The sequence below is a fragment of the Nomascus leucogenys genome, chromosome 4 (genome assembly GCF_006542625.1).
Source record: "Nomascus leucogenys isolate Asia chromosome 4, Asia_NLE_v1, whole genome shotgun sequence".
Taxonomy (NCBI): Eukaryota; Metazoa; Chordata; class Mammalia; order Primates; family Hylobatidae; genus Nomascus; species Nomascus leucogenys.
The window spans coordinates 113,812,019-113,828,719 of NC_044384.1; the positions used below are offsets into that span (position 1 = coordinate 113,812,019).

General features: G+C 44.8%; 1 protein-coding gene across 1 annotated transcript in view; it reads right to left on the reverse strand.

The window, feature by feature from the left end:
* ITGA9 (integrin subunit alpha 9) overlaps positions 1 to 16,701 on the reverse strand; it is a 380,757-nt gene that overhangs the window by 198,614 nt on the left and 165,442 nt on the right. The gene's annotated exons all lie outside the window — the stretch shown is intronic.

Below are 16,701 nucleotides of genomic sequence, written 5' to 3' on the forward strand. Positions count from 1 at the left end.
ACCCTTTGCATTCAGTGTTTTGATGACCAAATCTCTTTTGCATTGAGATAAATATGGATTTTGTGTTAGGACAGGGGATCCAAAGACTGAGTGGCCCGGTGTCATCCCAGAGTTAGACATCAGTGGAGGCAAGGATGAAAGTCTGATTCCTGGCCCTGTGTTCTTTCCTTCGGAATCTAAGAATCTCAAGCCCCAAGGGAATAGTAGATTGACAGTCATGATGGGAAAGGAAGGGAGGAGAGCAAACATGCCCTGAACATATGAGATGCCAGGTACTGTGCTAGGTGCTGCAGGGAGATGAGAAACACACCCACGCCCTGTGAGTGAAGGCTTGTTATCCTCCATTATACAGAAAAGGAAAGGGGAAATGCAAGGCTCAGTTCCCCAGGGCACATGTCTGGTAAAGATTTTCAGTCACATCTGTTCAGCCCTGGAGCTCTTGGCTTTTCTGCACACAGCATCACTGCCTCCTGGGGACTCTGGCCCCCACAATCTCACAAATTAGAGTTAGAGGCAGGAGTAAAGCTGGTAGGTGGTCCCACATTCTGAGACAGTGAGCTCGGCAGGGGTGTGTGTGGGCTGCTCCAAGGACTTCCAAGTGGAGCAGGGCAAGTCTGAGACGTGTCAAAGGAAAGTGGCGCAAACAGCCGAGTCCCTGAGGAGAGACAGGAGAGTGGCAGCAGGGAAGAATGAGAAGAGAAGCTGGGCGGGCAGGCTGAGGCCAACCTCAGGGCCACAAGTGCAGAGCTGACGACTTCATACTACTCTCTGTGTGAAGTTTGGGGGCGTTTGGAGCAGAGTAGCACTGTGTTCAAAGTAGAGGTTCTAAAGGCCCCAGGAGGCACACGGGGAGAAATTTGCTCCCACCCCTCCCTGACACCCAGCCCCCTTCCCCAGAGGCAGATGTGCCTGCCAGTTTGGGGGTACTTAGGTATCCATCCAGTCCAAGCATCTGCAGCACATGGTGGCATCTCATGCTGCACTTTGCTTTAGTCACTTAGCATATATTCTGGAAATTGTCTATGTCAGGAACACCTTCTTTTTGATGACATACAGCATGTCACTGTATGGATGCCCTTGCTGACAAATGTTTGGGCTCAAAGCTACCTGAACAAGCAAATGGGGAGCAGCCCATCCACAAACTGTAGCAGCATTCACCCAGATGGGTCCTATGAACCTCAGTTCCCTAGGACTGGGGTAAATAAGAGTCTGAAATTAGATTGCGGGGGACACCAAGTTAAAGTTAAAGAGGATTTTTTTCTGTTTTGTTTGTTGTTTCCATTTTTACTGCCATTGCCTCCAAGAAGTAAGTGGTGGTAGTCCTAAGTGTACGGGGCCACAGAAGTTTGTGTTTCTTCAGAGTTCCTTGGGGCTGGATGGGGAGAGGAGGTGAGTAGAATGCATGCAGAAACACTGGAGGGCAGATTGGAAATCTCCCGCAGCAGCCCCGGAGAGGAGATGGCAAAGATGAAGTGGAGTGGCAAGGGCAGGAGAGGCAGATACAGCCATGCCCGTGGCTGCTGAGCTGTGGGGCATGGGAGACCAGGCAAAGGGGACAGATGACTCCCAGGGTGGGAGCCTGAGTGACTGGCAGATGATTTTTACTGGTGTTCCGGAAAGCATTCAGCTGGGAATAGATTCAATCATTCAGCATAAATAAAACACAGGACTTCTCTAAGAGAGTGATGGGGGAGCTTTTGGACAAATTATTTCCAGAAAACGTCTCTTGAACTGCAGATATCGGGGCAGACCTTTGATACTCATGTCCCTCTGGGAGTAAAGCACACAACCCCAGGATCCAGATCCTCCCTGCCCGCTGACTCTGCTAACCAGAATTTGAAGACTGCCAGTGGTGTGGAGAGGGATGAATGAATGCAATCTTTATGTGTTTAAAAATAAATTCTTCAGTGTTTCCCTAAGGCTGACTATCTTAAGGTTTTGCATTTAAATCCTTAATGATGAAATAAGTCAGTTATGATGTTGTTATTCTAGGGGAGGAGGTGAAGATGGGGGTAGGAAAACAGAAGTCATTTACTATTTCCTGGCTACCAAATGTGTTCCAGAGACTGGGCCAAGCTCTTCACAGACACTGTCTTTCTTAATCCTTACAATACCTGAGCTGGCAGATTATTGACCCCCACCTCCACTTTTTTTTTTTTTTTGAGACAGAGTCTTGCTCTGTTTTCCAGAAGTGGGACAATCATAGCTCACTGCGGCCTTTAACTCTTAAGCTCAAGCAATCTTCCTGCCTCAGCCTCCTGAGTAGCTGGGACTACAGTTGGATACTACCATGCCTGGCTAACTTTCATTATTTTATTTCTTTTATTTATTTTTTATTTTGTAGAGATGGGGTCTCACTATGTTGCCCAAGGTGGTCTTGAACTCCTGTTCTCACGTGATTCTTCTGCCTCAGCCTCCCAAAGTGCTGGGATTAAAAGTATGAGCCACAGCACCAGCCATTGCCCCCGTTTTATAGACAAGATCACAGAGGTGCAGAAGCTCAAATAAATTGCCCTCCATCCCAAAGCTAGCAAGTGAAACCAGAAGCAAAACTACTTTTCTTGCTGTCCATAAAATACTATTTTAAAACCACCCTAACTATATCAGGTTCTGACATAATCCTGAAAAATTACTTGTTTACATAACAGCATATAGGGTGAGGGGAAAAATGTTTCGCACACAAGGAGGAATGTGAATAAGTGACAAATAATTAAGAAATAGGGGCTTGAAGTAAGGGCTGTTTCTAAATGCAGCCATTCAAGCCATGGTGGCTGAGGAGAGAAACCTGAGTCGTGGCATATCTTATTTTGGATGAGTAATGCATTTGGACATGTAGGGGTGCGAATGCTGCTTCTTGGCAATGGCTGCCGGAACCTATTTTAATTAAGAAGTCTGAAAAGCAGCTTCTTATTACATGTCCCAGTAGCTCTGGGCAGAAGGGACCCAAACCACACTGAGGCGTGGGTGGAGGCAGAGGAGGGTGCAACAATTAGGAACAGGCCAACACCCCCAAAAGGACAGCCCCTTCTTCCCACACTAGGCCTGTTTTATCTGAGCTGCAAAGGAAAAGTAGCAGCACCATTTAGTGGTTTCCTTTTCATTTTTGGATGTGTAGCTTCCCTGAGCTCAGCACTGCAATTAAGCAGAGAAACTCCTTAGGATGGAGAAAGAGGCTTAGGGCTCTGGCACAGACCATAGTCGCTGAAATTTTACTGCTTAAAAAAAAAAATAACACTACAAACTGAAAATTCTAAAATTGAAGCTTCTGCAGTTCTAATGCATCGAATAAAGTGTAATTCTGACAGACTAAAAGGCAAGAATCTACCTTTTCCTGCTAAAAATCTATGGGAGTCTCCTGTCTCTGAAAACTGAAGGAGCCCCCACAGAGGAGAACACCCAGGCTGGTGGCAGAATTTGCAGCAGCTGAGGTTTTATAGGGAACTTAACATATGCTCCATCTGAAATTTATTGGGTGCTTACTTTATGCCAGGCAATGTGCTGGGCCACAGGGAAACAGAGATGAAAGACCTTCAGGGAATAATGAGTCTCAGGGGAAACAGACAAGGGATGACAACGCAGTCCAACACATACCAGGACAGGGGAGGCTTTGGGGACCCAAAGGTTCAGACTGAGGGCTGGCAGGCTTCCCAGAGGAAATGCCCCTGGGCACAGTCAAAAGACAATAGGACATCAGGCAGAGAGCAGGGGCAAGGCAGGGGTGGTGTAGCCGCGAGGAGAGGGCATGGGCTGTCCAGCGGACTGCATCTGACTCCCAAAGGTGGGAAGTCAAGTTGGTAGGCAGCAATAGAGAAGATTCATGCAGAACCAGATCTCAAGGGACTTTGCAGGTTATGTGATCTTAAAAGCTAGGGAGAGCTGGGAAGGGGGTAGCATGATACTAGAGGCTGTTATAGAAAAGTCCCTCTTGGCTGGGCACAGTGGCTCACGTCTCTAATCCCAGCACCTTAAGAGGCTGAGGCAGGTGGATCACCTGAGGTCAGGAGTTTGAGACCAGCCTGGCCAACATGGTGAAACCCCAACTCTACTAAAAATACAAAAATTAGCCGGGCGTGGTGGCGCATGCCTGTAATCCCAGCTACTCGGGAGGCTGAGGCAGGAGAATTGCTTGAAACCAGGAGGCAGAGGTTGCAGTAAGCCGAGATCACGCTACTGCACTCCAGCCTGGGTGACAGAGCAAGACTCTGTCTCAAAAACAAATAAAATAAAATAAATAAAAATCCCTCTGACAGGGGCGGGGAGGCCAACATGGAGGCAGCAGGAGGCTGTGCTCTAGAAAGGTCCCTGCAGCTGCCGTGTGGAAGTGGACTGATGGGTGCAGGACTGGGGAGAAACAGGCTAAGGAGGAGGCTGCTACATGGATTTAGCAGAAAGAGAGTAAGGGCTTGCACCAGGACTCAGCAGCAGAGATGGAGAAGAGGGGACCCCATCTTCCCAGCCAAAGGAAGATACGCATTTCAATTCGGGAGAAATATCCGAGTGACTTGATTCGCACTCTCACTCTATGACCCGAAGAAAGCTGGACCTGGGAACCCTGGCACCCCTAACTGGCCACCTGACCTAGAAGCCTACCTAATTGCTGCTTGTCTCCATTAAAAAAAAAAAAGGAGGGTTTTTTCTTCCTTAGCTAATCAGCAGCTGCCGGGGTAAATTAAAACAGGAAGGGTTGGCCCCGCTTTAAATTTGTAAATAACGCAGAAGGTCAGCAAATAAGCAGTTAGCATTAAGCCAGATAATTAGTTTAGGGAAAATCTTCTAAGTGTTTTTAAAAGAGGATTCAGTATTTTTTTCTTTTTCCAAACATGTGATCTTTTTGTCCCCTCCATCCTCCATCCTTTCTTACTATTTCTCTGCATCCAACCCTACTTTCACCTATGATAACCTTGTAGACCCTCCTAGACATGAGAAATCTTCAAAAGTGGGATGTCCTTTTCCTTTATATTCATAATAAATAAGATCACAGTTAAAATGTTATAAGCTACTTTAAAATTCTCATCAGCTTGAAGATTCTTTTAAAAGAAAACAGGATTTTGCATTTCCAGTAATGATAGAGTAACTTACTGAAACTGTCCTCCCACGGACAACTCGAAAAGCTGGACACACACACACACACACCCCTGTTTAAAATTATCATAGAACTTATGTTTGAAATGCCAGGTTCATTTAAAAAAATTAAAAATACATACAGTTATCAGGGAACTAACTATCAAGACAGCCAGGACTTCAGAGTCTAGGGTCCCAAAGAGAAGGAAAGAATGTGGAGGTAACCCCAATATTTATGGGCACTTTTCCCTTGAGGTGTTTCCAGATTTGTAAGCAGTGTGGGATGAGAGGCTATGAAACTGAAAGTGAAGCAGTGGCTAAAAAGCTAAGTTCTTGAGTTTCTAAGCTGAATTTCTGGAAATCTTATGACTCTGAAGACAAAACTTAAGAGCTCAGGGCTAATAAGGCAACGAGGACTTGAGGGGCCAAAATCCCAAACAGAAGGAAGTATATTGAGGTATGTTTAGCTTACACCACAATTATCCTCAAGGCATCTGCCAATTCTACAGCAGCATGGGGCTGTGAGACTAAGAAACCAGGCAGAGGACAGTGGTTAAGGTGCTGAGAAGACAAGATATATTTTACTGGAGATTGAACACAGCAGAAAAGACGACCAGTGACCCAGAAGTTGTTAGCTTTTTAATTTATAGGATTGTGAATGAAATCACACTTGGCCTCAATGTATTCTCTCAACAGGAAATATCCAGATCAAAGCATGGAGAGGAAAAAGGAAGGAAAATTCAGAAATAAACATAACAGACATGCGGGACACACTGCAAGGTATAACATATTTGTAATGAGATAATAAATAATATTTATAATTATAAAATATACCTTGTATAATGACTGACATACTGTAGGCAAGTAATAAATGGTGATCATTACCATTTTTAACACAATTTTTTTTTTTGACAGAGTTTCACTCTTGTTGCCCAGGCTGGAGTGCAATGGCACAATCTCAGCTCATTGCAACCTCTGCCTCCCAGGTTCAAGTGATTCTCCTGCCCCAGCCTCTAGAGTAGCTGGGAATTCAGGCACACACCACCACGCCCGGCTAATTTTTTGTATTTTTAGTAGAGACGGGGTTTTCACCATGTTGGCCAGGCTGATCTCAAACTCCTAATCTCAGGTGATCTACCTGCCTTGGCCTCCCAAAATGCTGGGATTACAGACATGAGCCACTGCGCCCAGCCTTTAATACAATTTTTTAAATGGCAACTATGATATGAAAATCTATAACAAGCTCCCTATTATGAAATAAATCCTTATTATAAACTGTACCTGTAGCAAGAACCTATTTCCCAGAGAATAAACTGAGGCCAAGTGTGGTTTCATTTACAATCCTATAAATTAAAAAGTAAACAAGGCCGGGCGTGGTGGCTCACGCCTGTAATCCCAGCACTTTGGGAGGCCGAGGCGGGTGGATCATGAGGTCATGAGATTGAGACCATTCTGGCTAACACGGTGAAACGCTGTCTCTACTAAAAAATACAAAAAAATTAGCCAGGCCTAGTGGCAGGCGCCTGTAGACCCAGCTGCTTGGGAGGCTGAGGCAGGAGAATAGTGTGAACCTGGGAGGTGGAGCTTGCAGTGAGCCGGAAAAAAAAATAAAATAAAATAAACAAAAATTTAAATTAAAGCCAAAGAAGAAAATTCTAAAATAATTTTAAACAAAACTTTATGACAAGCACAGCTGACTACAACAGTCTTCTAAGACAGAACTTCAACCAGAAAGAGAAGAGACAATGCTTGAACTGTTTGAACTAGTTCAGTTAAAAATATTGACTAGACAGAGCTCCAAAAACCAGCTGAATTCGAAGAACTCCAGAAATTCTGTCATAAGGGCAGGAAATAAGTGGTGAGAAAATCAGTGTATCTTGTTTCTGAAAATTTCTCAATGAGATTAGAGATTTTAATATGACTATATATTAGTTTATAAGCAATTTCGCATATAGTAATGGATATCATCATTAGTCTGAAATGTATAACCCTTTGGCAAGCATCAGTGCTCATGAGGGTCAAGAAAGCATCAATTACTCTTCAATTAACATATTTGCATAAATTATTCATCTATGAAAATCACACAACCCCACTGATGCTTTTTTCTCTTCAAAGGTAAAACAATATGTAGCTGGATATTTGGGAATGGTTTGATTTTGCATTGGAGAGTCTGTGTGTGTGGGGGGGCAGGGGTGGTAACTGTAGCTGTAGGAACTAGATCTCAGCTCTGTCTTTGGCTCCCTGGGTCTCCTGGACAATACTGAGCATGCTCTTGTCCAAAAGCACGGAATATAGCAGCAGTGGCCAGGTACCGGCATCCAGGCAGGGCCAGGGATGGCAGGTCTGTGGGTATGGGGGAACAATGAAAGAGTGCATGGAAATTTTGTTAACTCTCTGGAGGAACCTCAATTGGTGTATTAGTCTGTTCTCATGCTGCTGATAAAGACATACCCAAGACTGGGTAATTTATAAAGTAAAAGAGGTTTAATGGACTCACAGTTCCATATAGCTGGGGAGGCCTCACAACCATGGTGGAAGGCGAAAGGCACATCTTACATGGCAGCAGACAAGAGAGAATGAGATCCAAGTGAAAGGGGTTTCCCCTTATAAAAGCATCAGACCTCACGAGACTTATTCACTACCACAAGAACAGTATGGGGAAAACCACCCCCATGATTCAATTATCTCCCACCGGGTCCCTCCCAGAGCACGTGGGAATTATAAGAGCTACAATTCAAGATGAGATTTGGGTGAGGACACAGCCAAACCATATAATTTGCCTTCTGCCAACACTTGGTTGCTGTGTGCCTTATGCCTGGCATCATGAGGCCTAGGGAAGCTGAGAAGAGAAAAATAGGAGGAGTGTGAGCAAAAAACTGTGGTGCAGAGAAGAAGGTGCCCTTACAAGAATGGTGGCAACCCAATGAGGGAAGAATAGCTTCTGACCCAGAGTGGGTAGAAATGCAAGTGTCAAGAATCCTTGGAGAGGGGTGACCCTGGGAGTTCCTCAGGCTGATGGGGCACCTTTTCAGTTGGTGAAGATACTATGGAGGTCTAATAAACACTAGACATCTGAGGAAGAGAGGTGACAGGACCAGGCAAAGCGACAACTTTGATGTCAGCCAGTCCAAGGTCAGAGGGGGTCCCAGCTCCATTTCTTGCAAACTGTAACCTTGGCCACTTTACCTACTCTCTCTGAGCCTGTTTTCTCAGATGTAAAATGGGATGACAGAATCAACCTTGCATGCTTATTGTGAAGATTAGAGAAATGGACGTCGAGGACCTTGGAGAGCTCCTGGCACTCTAAAAAAGCCAGTTGCCCCTACAACACCACCACCACTGCCACCTGAGAAGGGTCTGTGGGGCAAGATCATGGGGGAGGGGCAGGGAGGGACTATGGACAGGGAAGGAGAGCAGGCTGGAACCAGGTCATGGGACCTCAGTGCCCTAGCCACCACAGGCATTGCTTATGCCCACAATTTTCTCAGGAGAACTGCCCTTGGGTGACAGGAGCCATCTCCTCCAGAGAAGCCTGCAAGTGACGGGCAGAATCCTAAAATGATGCCAGTGACCCACGCCCCTGTATAATCCTCTCCCTTTGAGGGTGGGAAGGACTGGACATATGATGGTTCTCACTCCTGTGATGTTACATTAAATGGGAAAGGTGAGGGGAGTTTGCAGATGTAATTAAAGTTCTGAATCAGCTGAATGGAGTGAATCAGAAAGGACGGCGTGAATTGGCCTACTCAAGTGACCCCTTTCACAGGGAGGAATAGCTTCTGACCCAGAGTGGGGTGGAGTGCAAGTGTCAAGAATCCTTGGAGAGCAGTGAGCTAAGAGACTGCAAGGCTGAGCTAAGAGACTGGAAGCAGCAAAAAGAGTCTTCTGCTAGTCTTGAAGAAGCAAGTCACCCTGGGCTCCACAGCTGCAGGAGTGAATTCCACCAACATCCATGTGAGCCCGGAGCAAGACCCCAAGCCACATAAAAGATCTGGCTGGCACCTTGAGTACAGCCTTGTGAAACGCTAAGCAGGCCATGCTCAGACTCCTAACCCATAGAAACTATGAGATAGAAACTTTATGCTGTTTTAAGCTGCTAAATTTGTAATTTTTGAAGTGGCCTAGAAAACTGATACCTGCCCCATTCCCTGGCTGGCAGATGCAGCAGGATAACAGCCCATCCCCCTTGCTGCTGGGTGGGATGAGCTCTGCTCCAGAGCTTCTACACGGGATCAGGCTGAGGCTAGACTTTTCCTGAGACCACATCCTTACTCAACATTTTTTCCCTGTCCCTTTGTTTTCCTCACTTCTGAGAGCACTTCCCCAATAAATCTCTGGCAAAAATCCCTATCTCATATTCTGCTTCTGAAATGCAAGATACCACGTAATAAATTCCATACTTAATTTGTAGGCTTAAAATTCCTAAAGAGGTGAGAAGAGCTGGATACAGTGCTAGGGTCACCCTAGCACTCCAGGGTGATGTGGACCAGGCAGATCCTATCAGTAGTGGAGAGGCATGGGGAGTTACATGCAGAGTCTCATTTTGACCCTTCCTTGCCATTAAGTTCAACTTGGAGTTTTAGTTTGTCCTTTTAAAATTTATTCTTAAAAATAACAGCGAAGATGGCCAAATAGGAACAGCTCCAGTCTACTGCTCCCAGCGTGAGCGACGCAGAAGACAGGTGATTTCTGCATTTCCAACTGAGGTACCGGATTCATCTCACTGGTGAGTGTCGGACAGTGGGTGCAGGACAGTGGGGTGCATCACACCAAGCGTGAGCCAAAGCAGGGCAAGGCATCGCCTCACCCAGGAAGCACGAGGGGTCAGGGCATTCCCTTTCCTAGTCAAAGAAATGGGTGACAGACAGCACCTGGAAAATCAGGTCACTCCTACCCTAATACTGTGCTTTTCCAATGGTCTTAGCAAACGGCACACCAGGAGATTATATCCCGCACCTAGCTTGGAGGGTCCTACGCCCACGGAGCCTTGCTTATTGCTAGCACAGCAGTCTGAGATCAAACCGCAAGGTGGCAGCAAGGCTGGGGGAGGGGCTCCCACCATTGCCAAGGCTTGAGTAGGTAAACAAAGCGGCTGGGAAGCTTGAACTGGGTGGAGCCTACCGCAGCTCAAGGAGGCCTGCCTGTCTCTGCAGACTCCACCTCTGGGGGCAGGGCATAGCCAAACAAAAGGCAGCAGAAACCTCTGCAGACTTAAATGTCCCTGTCTGACAGCTTTGAAGAGAGGAGTGGTTCTCCCAGCACACAGCTGGAGATCTAAGAACAGACAGACTGCCTCCTCAAGTGGGTCCCTGACCCCTGAGTAGCCTAACTGGGAGGCGCCCCCCAGTAGGGGCAGACTGACACCTCACATGGCCAGGTACTCCTCTGAGACAAAACTTCCAGAGGAATGGTCAGGCAGCAACATTTGCTGTTCACCAATATCTGCTGTTCTGCAGCCTCCGCTGCTGATACCCAGGCAAACAGGATCTGGAGTGGACCTCCGCCAAACTCCAACAGACCTGCAGCTGAGGGTCCTGACTGTTAGAAGGAAAACTAACAAACAGAAAGGACATCCACATCAAAACCCCATCTGTACATCACCATCATCAAAGACCAAAGGTAGATAAAACCACAAAGATGGGGAAAAAACAGAGCAGAAAAGCTGGAAACTCTAAAATTCAGAGCGCCTCTCCTCCTCCAAAGGAATGCAGCTCCTCACCAGCAACGGAATAAAGCTGGACGGAGAATGACTTTGATGAGTTCAGCGAAAAAGGCTTCAGACGATCAAACTATTCCAAGCTAAAGGAGGAAGTTCGAACACATCACAAATAAGTTAAAAACCTTGAAAAAAATTAGATGAATGGCTAACCAGAATAACCAATGCAGAGAAGTCCTTAAAGGACCTGATGGAGCTGAAAACCATGGCATGAGAACTATGTGACGAATGCAGAAGCCTCAATAGCCGATTTGATCAACTGGAAGAAAGAGTATCAGTGAAGGCAGATCAAATGAATGAAATGAAGCGAGAAGAGAAGTTTAGAGAAAAAAGAATAAAAAGAAATGAACAAAGCCTCCAAGAAATAGGGGACTATGTGAAAAGACCAAATCTACGTCTGATTGGTGTACCTGAAAGTGACAGAGAGAATGGAACCAAGTTGGAAAACACCCTGCAGGATATTATCCAGGAGAACTTCCCCAATCTAGCAAGGCAGGCCAACATTCAAATTCAGGAAATACAGAGAATGCCACAAAGATACTCCTTGAGAAGAGCAACTCCAAGACACATAATTGTCAGATTCACCAAAGTTGAAAGGAAGGAAAAAATGTTAAGGGCAGCCAGAGAGAAAGGTCAGGTTACCCACAAAGGGAAGCCCATCAGACTAACAGCTGATCTCTTGGCAGAAACTCTACAAGCCAGAAGAGAGTGGGGGCCAATATTCAACATTCTTAAAGAAAAGACTTTGCAACCCAGAATTTCATATCCAGCCAAACTAAGCTTCATAAGTGAAGGATAAATAAAATCCTTTACAGACAAGCAAATACTGAGAGATTTTGTCACCACCAGGCCTGCCCGACAAGAGCTCCTGAAGGAAGCGCTAAACATGGAAAGGAACAACTGGTACCAGCCACTGCAAAAACATGCCAAATTGTAAAGACCATCAAGGCTACGAAGAAACTGCATCAACTAATGAGCAAAATAACCAGCTAACATCATAATGACAGGATCAAATTCACACATTAACCATATTAACCTTAAATGTAAATGGGTTAAATGACCCAATTAAAAGACACAGACTGGCAAATTGGATAAAGAGTCAAGACCCATCAGTGTGCTGTATTCAGGAAACCCATCTCACGTGCAGAGATACAAATATGCTCAAAATAAAGGGATGGAGAAAGATCTATCAAGCAAATGGAAAACAAAAAAAGGTAGGGGTTGCAATCCTAGTCTCTGATAAAACAGACTTTAAACCAACAAAGATCAAAAGAGACAAAGAAGGCCATTACATAATGGCAAAGGGATCAATTCAACAAGAAGAGCTAACTATCCTAAATATATATGCACCCAATACAGGAGCACCCAGATTCATAAAGCAAGTCCTTAGTGACCTACAAAGAGACATAGACTCCCACACAATAATAACGGGAGACTTTAACACCCCACTGTCAACATTAGACAGATCAACGAGACAGAAAGTTAACAAGGATATCCAGGAATTGAACTCAGCTCTGCACCAAGTGGACCTAATAGACATCTACGGAACTCTCCACCCCAAATCAACAGAATATACATTCTTTTCAGCACCACACCACACCTATTCCAAAATTGACCACATAGTTGGAATTAAAGCACTCCTCAGCAAAGGTAAAAGAACAGAAATTATAACAAACTGTCTCTCAGACCACAGTGTAATCAAACTAGAACTCAGGATTAAGAAACTCACTCAAAACCGCTCAACTACATGGAAACTGAACAACCTGCTCCTGAATGACTACTGGGTACATAACGAAATGAAGGCAGAAATAAAGATGTTCTTTGAAACCAACGAGAACAAAGACACAACATACCAGAATCTCTGGGACACATTCAAAGTAGTGTGTAGAGGGAAATTTATAGCACTAAATGCCCACAAGAGAAAGCAGGAAAGATCTAAAATTGACACCCTAACATCACAATTGAAAGAACTAGAGAAGCAAGAGCAAACACATTCAAAAGCTAGCAGAAGGCAAGAAATAACTAAGATCAGGGCAGAAATGAAGGAAATAGAGACATAAAAAACCCTTCAAAAAATCAATGAATCCAGGAGCTGGTTTTTTGAAAAGATCAACAACATTGATAGACCGCTAGCAAGACTAATGAAGAAAAGAGAGAAGAATCAAATAGACACAATAAAAAATGATAAAGGGGATATCACCACCGATTCCCACAGAAATACAAACTACCATCAGAGAATACTATAAACACCTCTACGTAAATGAACTAGAAAATCTAGAAGAAATGGATAAATTCCTTGGCACATACACCCTCCCAAGACTAAACCAGGAAGAAGTTGAATCTCTGAATAGAACAATAAGAGGCTCTGAAATTGAGGCAATAATTAATAGCTTACCAACCAAAAAAAGTCCAGGACCAGATGGATTCACAGCCGAATTCTACCAGAGGTACAAGGAGGAGCTGGTACCATTCCTTCTGAAACTATTCCAATCAATAGAAAAAGAGGGAATCCTCCCTAATTCATTTTATGAGGCCAGCATCATCCTGATACCAAAGACTGGCAGAGACACAACAAAAAAAGAGAATTTTAGACAAATATCCCTGATGAACATCGATGTAAAAATCCTCAATAAAATACTGGCAAACCAAATCCAGCAGCACATCAAAAAGCTTATACACCATGATCAAGTGGGCTTCATCCCTGGGATGCAAGACTGGTTCAACATACGCAAATAAATAAACATAATCCAGCATATAAACAGAACCAGCAACAAAAACCACGTGATTATCTCAATAGATGCAGAAAAGGCCTTTGACAAAATTCAACAACGCTTCATGCTAAAAACTCTCAATGGATTAGCTATTGTAGGGACCTATCTCAAAATAATAAGAGCTATCTATGACAAACCCACAGCCAATATCATACTGAATGGGCAAAAACTGGAAGCATTCCTTTTGAAAACCGGCACAAGACAGGGATGCCCTCTCTCACCACTCCTATTCAACGTAGTGCTGGAAGTTCTGGCTAGGGCAATCAGGCAGGAGAAGGAAATAAAGGGTACTCAATTAGGAAAAGAGGAAGTCAAATTGCCCCTGTTTGCAGATGACATGATTGGATATCTAGAAAACCCCATCGTCTCAGCCCAAAATCTCCTTAAGCTGATAGGCAACTTCAGCAAAGTCTCAGGATATAAAATCAATGTGCAAAAATCACAAGCATTCTTACACACCAATAACAGACAAACAGAGAGCCAAATCATGAGTGAACTCCCATTCACAATTGATTCAAAGAGAATAAAATACCTAGGAATCCAACTTACAAGGGACATGAAGAACCTCTTCAAGGAGAAGTACAAACCACTGCTCAATGAAATAAGAGAGGTTACAAACAAATGGAAGAACATTCCATGCTCATGGGTTGGAAGAATCAATATCGTGAAAATGGCCATACTGCCCAAGGTAATTTATAGATTCAATGCCATCCCCATCAAGCTACCAATGACTTTCTTCACAGAATTGGAAAAAACTACTTTAAAGTTCATATGGAACCAAAAAAGAGCCCGCATTGCCAAGTCAATCCTGAGCCAAAAGAACAAAGCTGGAGGCATCACGCTACCTGACTTCAAACTATACTACAAGGCTACAGTAACCAAAAGAGCATGGTACTGGTACCAAAACAGAGATATAGACCAATGGAACAGAACAGAGCCCTCAGAAATAATGCCGCATATCTACAACCATCTGCTCTTTGACAAACCTGATAAAAACAAGCAATGGGGAAAGGATTCCCTATTTAATAAATGGTGCTGGGAAAAGTGGCTAGCCATATGTGGAAAGCTGAAACTGGAACCCTTCCTTACATTTTATACAAAAATTAACTCAAGATGGATTAAAGACTTAAATGTAAGACCTAAAACCATAAAAACCCTAGAAGAAAACCTAGGCAATACCATTCAGGACGTAGGCATGGGCAAGGACTTCATGTCTAAAACACCAAAAGCAATGGCAACAAAAGCCAAAATTGACAAATGGAATCTAATTAAACTAAAGAGCTTCTGCACAGCAAAAGAAACTACCATCAGAGTGAACAGGCAACCTACAGAATGGGAGAAAATTTTTGCAACCTACTCATCTGACAAAGGGCTAATATCCAGAATCTACAATGAACTCAAACAAATTTGCAAGAAAAAAACAAACAACCCCATCAAAAAGTGGGCAAAGGATATGAACAGACACTTCTCAAAAGGAGACGTTAGGGTGGAGCCAAGATGGCCGAATAGGAACAGCTCCGGTCTCCAGCTCCCAGCCCCAGCGACACAGAAGACGGGTGATTTCTGCATTTCTGCTTGAGGTACCGGTTTCATCTCACTAGGGAGTGCCTAACAGTGGGTGCAGGACAGTCGGTGAAGCGCACTGTGCACGAGCCGAAACAGGGCGAGGCATTGCCTCACTCGGGAAGCGCAAGGGGTCAGGGAGTTCCCTTTCCTAGTCAAAGAAAGGGGAAGCAGACGGCACCTGGAATATCGGGTCAGTCCCATCCTAATACTGCGCTTTTCCAACGGGCCTGGAAAACGGCACACTAGGAGATTGTGTCCCGCACCTGGCTCGGAGGGTCCTATGCCCACGGAGTCTCGCTAATTGCTAGCACAGCAGTCTGAGATCAAGCTGCGAGGAGGCAGCCAGGCTGGGGGAGGGGCGCCCGCCATTGCCCAGGCTTGCTTAGGTAAACAAAGCAGCCAGGAAGCTCCAACTGGGTGGAGCCCACCACAGCTCAAGGAGGCCTGCCTGCCTCTGTAGGCTCCACCTCTGGGGGCAGGGCACAGACAAACAAAAACTCTGCAAGAACTTCCACAGACTTAAATGTCCCTGTCTGACTGACAGCTTTGAAGAGAGTAGTGGTTCTCCCAGCATGCAGCTGGAGATCTGAGAACGGTCAGACTGCCTCCTAAAGTGGGTCCCTCACCCCTGAGCAGCCTAACTGGGAGGCACCCCCCCAGTAGGGACAGACTGACACCTCATTCAACCCGGTACTTCTCTGAGACAAAACTTTCAGAGGAACTATCAGACAGCTGAATTTGTGGTCTCACGAAAATCTGCTGTTCTGCAGCCACCGCTGCTGACACCCAGCCAAACAGGGTCTGGAGTGCACCTCTAGTAAACTCCAACAGACCTGCAGCTGTGGGTCCTGTCTGGTAGAAGGAAAACTAACAAACAGAAAGGACATCCACACCAAAAACCCATCTGTACATCACCATCATCAAAGACTAAAAGTAGATAAAACCACAAAGATGGGGAAAAAACAGACCAAAAAAACTGGAAACTCTAAAAAACAGAGCACCTCTCCTCCTCCAAAGGAACGCAGTTCCTCACCAGCAACGGAACAAAGCTGGATGGAGGATGACTTTGATGAGCTGAGAGAAGAAGGCTTCAGACGATCAAACTACTCTGAGCTACGAGAGGAAATTCAAAACAACAGGAAAGAAGTTAAAAACTTTGAAAAAAAATTAGAAGAATGGATAACTAGAATAACCAATGGAGAGAAGGGCTTCAAGGAGATGATGGAGCTGAAAGCCAAGTTTCGAGAACTACGCGAAGATTGCAGAAGCCTCAGTAGCAGATGTGATCAACTGGAAGAAAGGGTATCGCTGATGGAAGACGAAATGAATGAAATGAAGAGAGAAGGGAAGTTTAGAGAAAAAAGGATAAAAAGAAATGAACAAAGCCTCCAAGAAATTTGGGTCTATGTGAAAAGACCAAACCTACGTCTGATTGGTGTACCTGAAAATGATGGGGAGAATGGAACCAAGTTGGAAAACACTCTGCAAGATATTATCCAGGAGAACTTCCCCAATCTAGCAAGGCGGGCCAGCATTCAGGTTCAGGAAATACAGAGAACGCCACAAAGATACTCCTCGAGAAGGGCA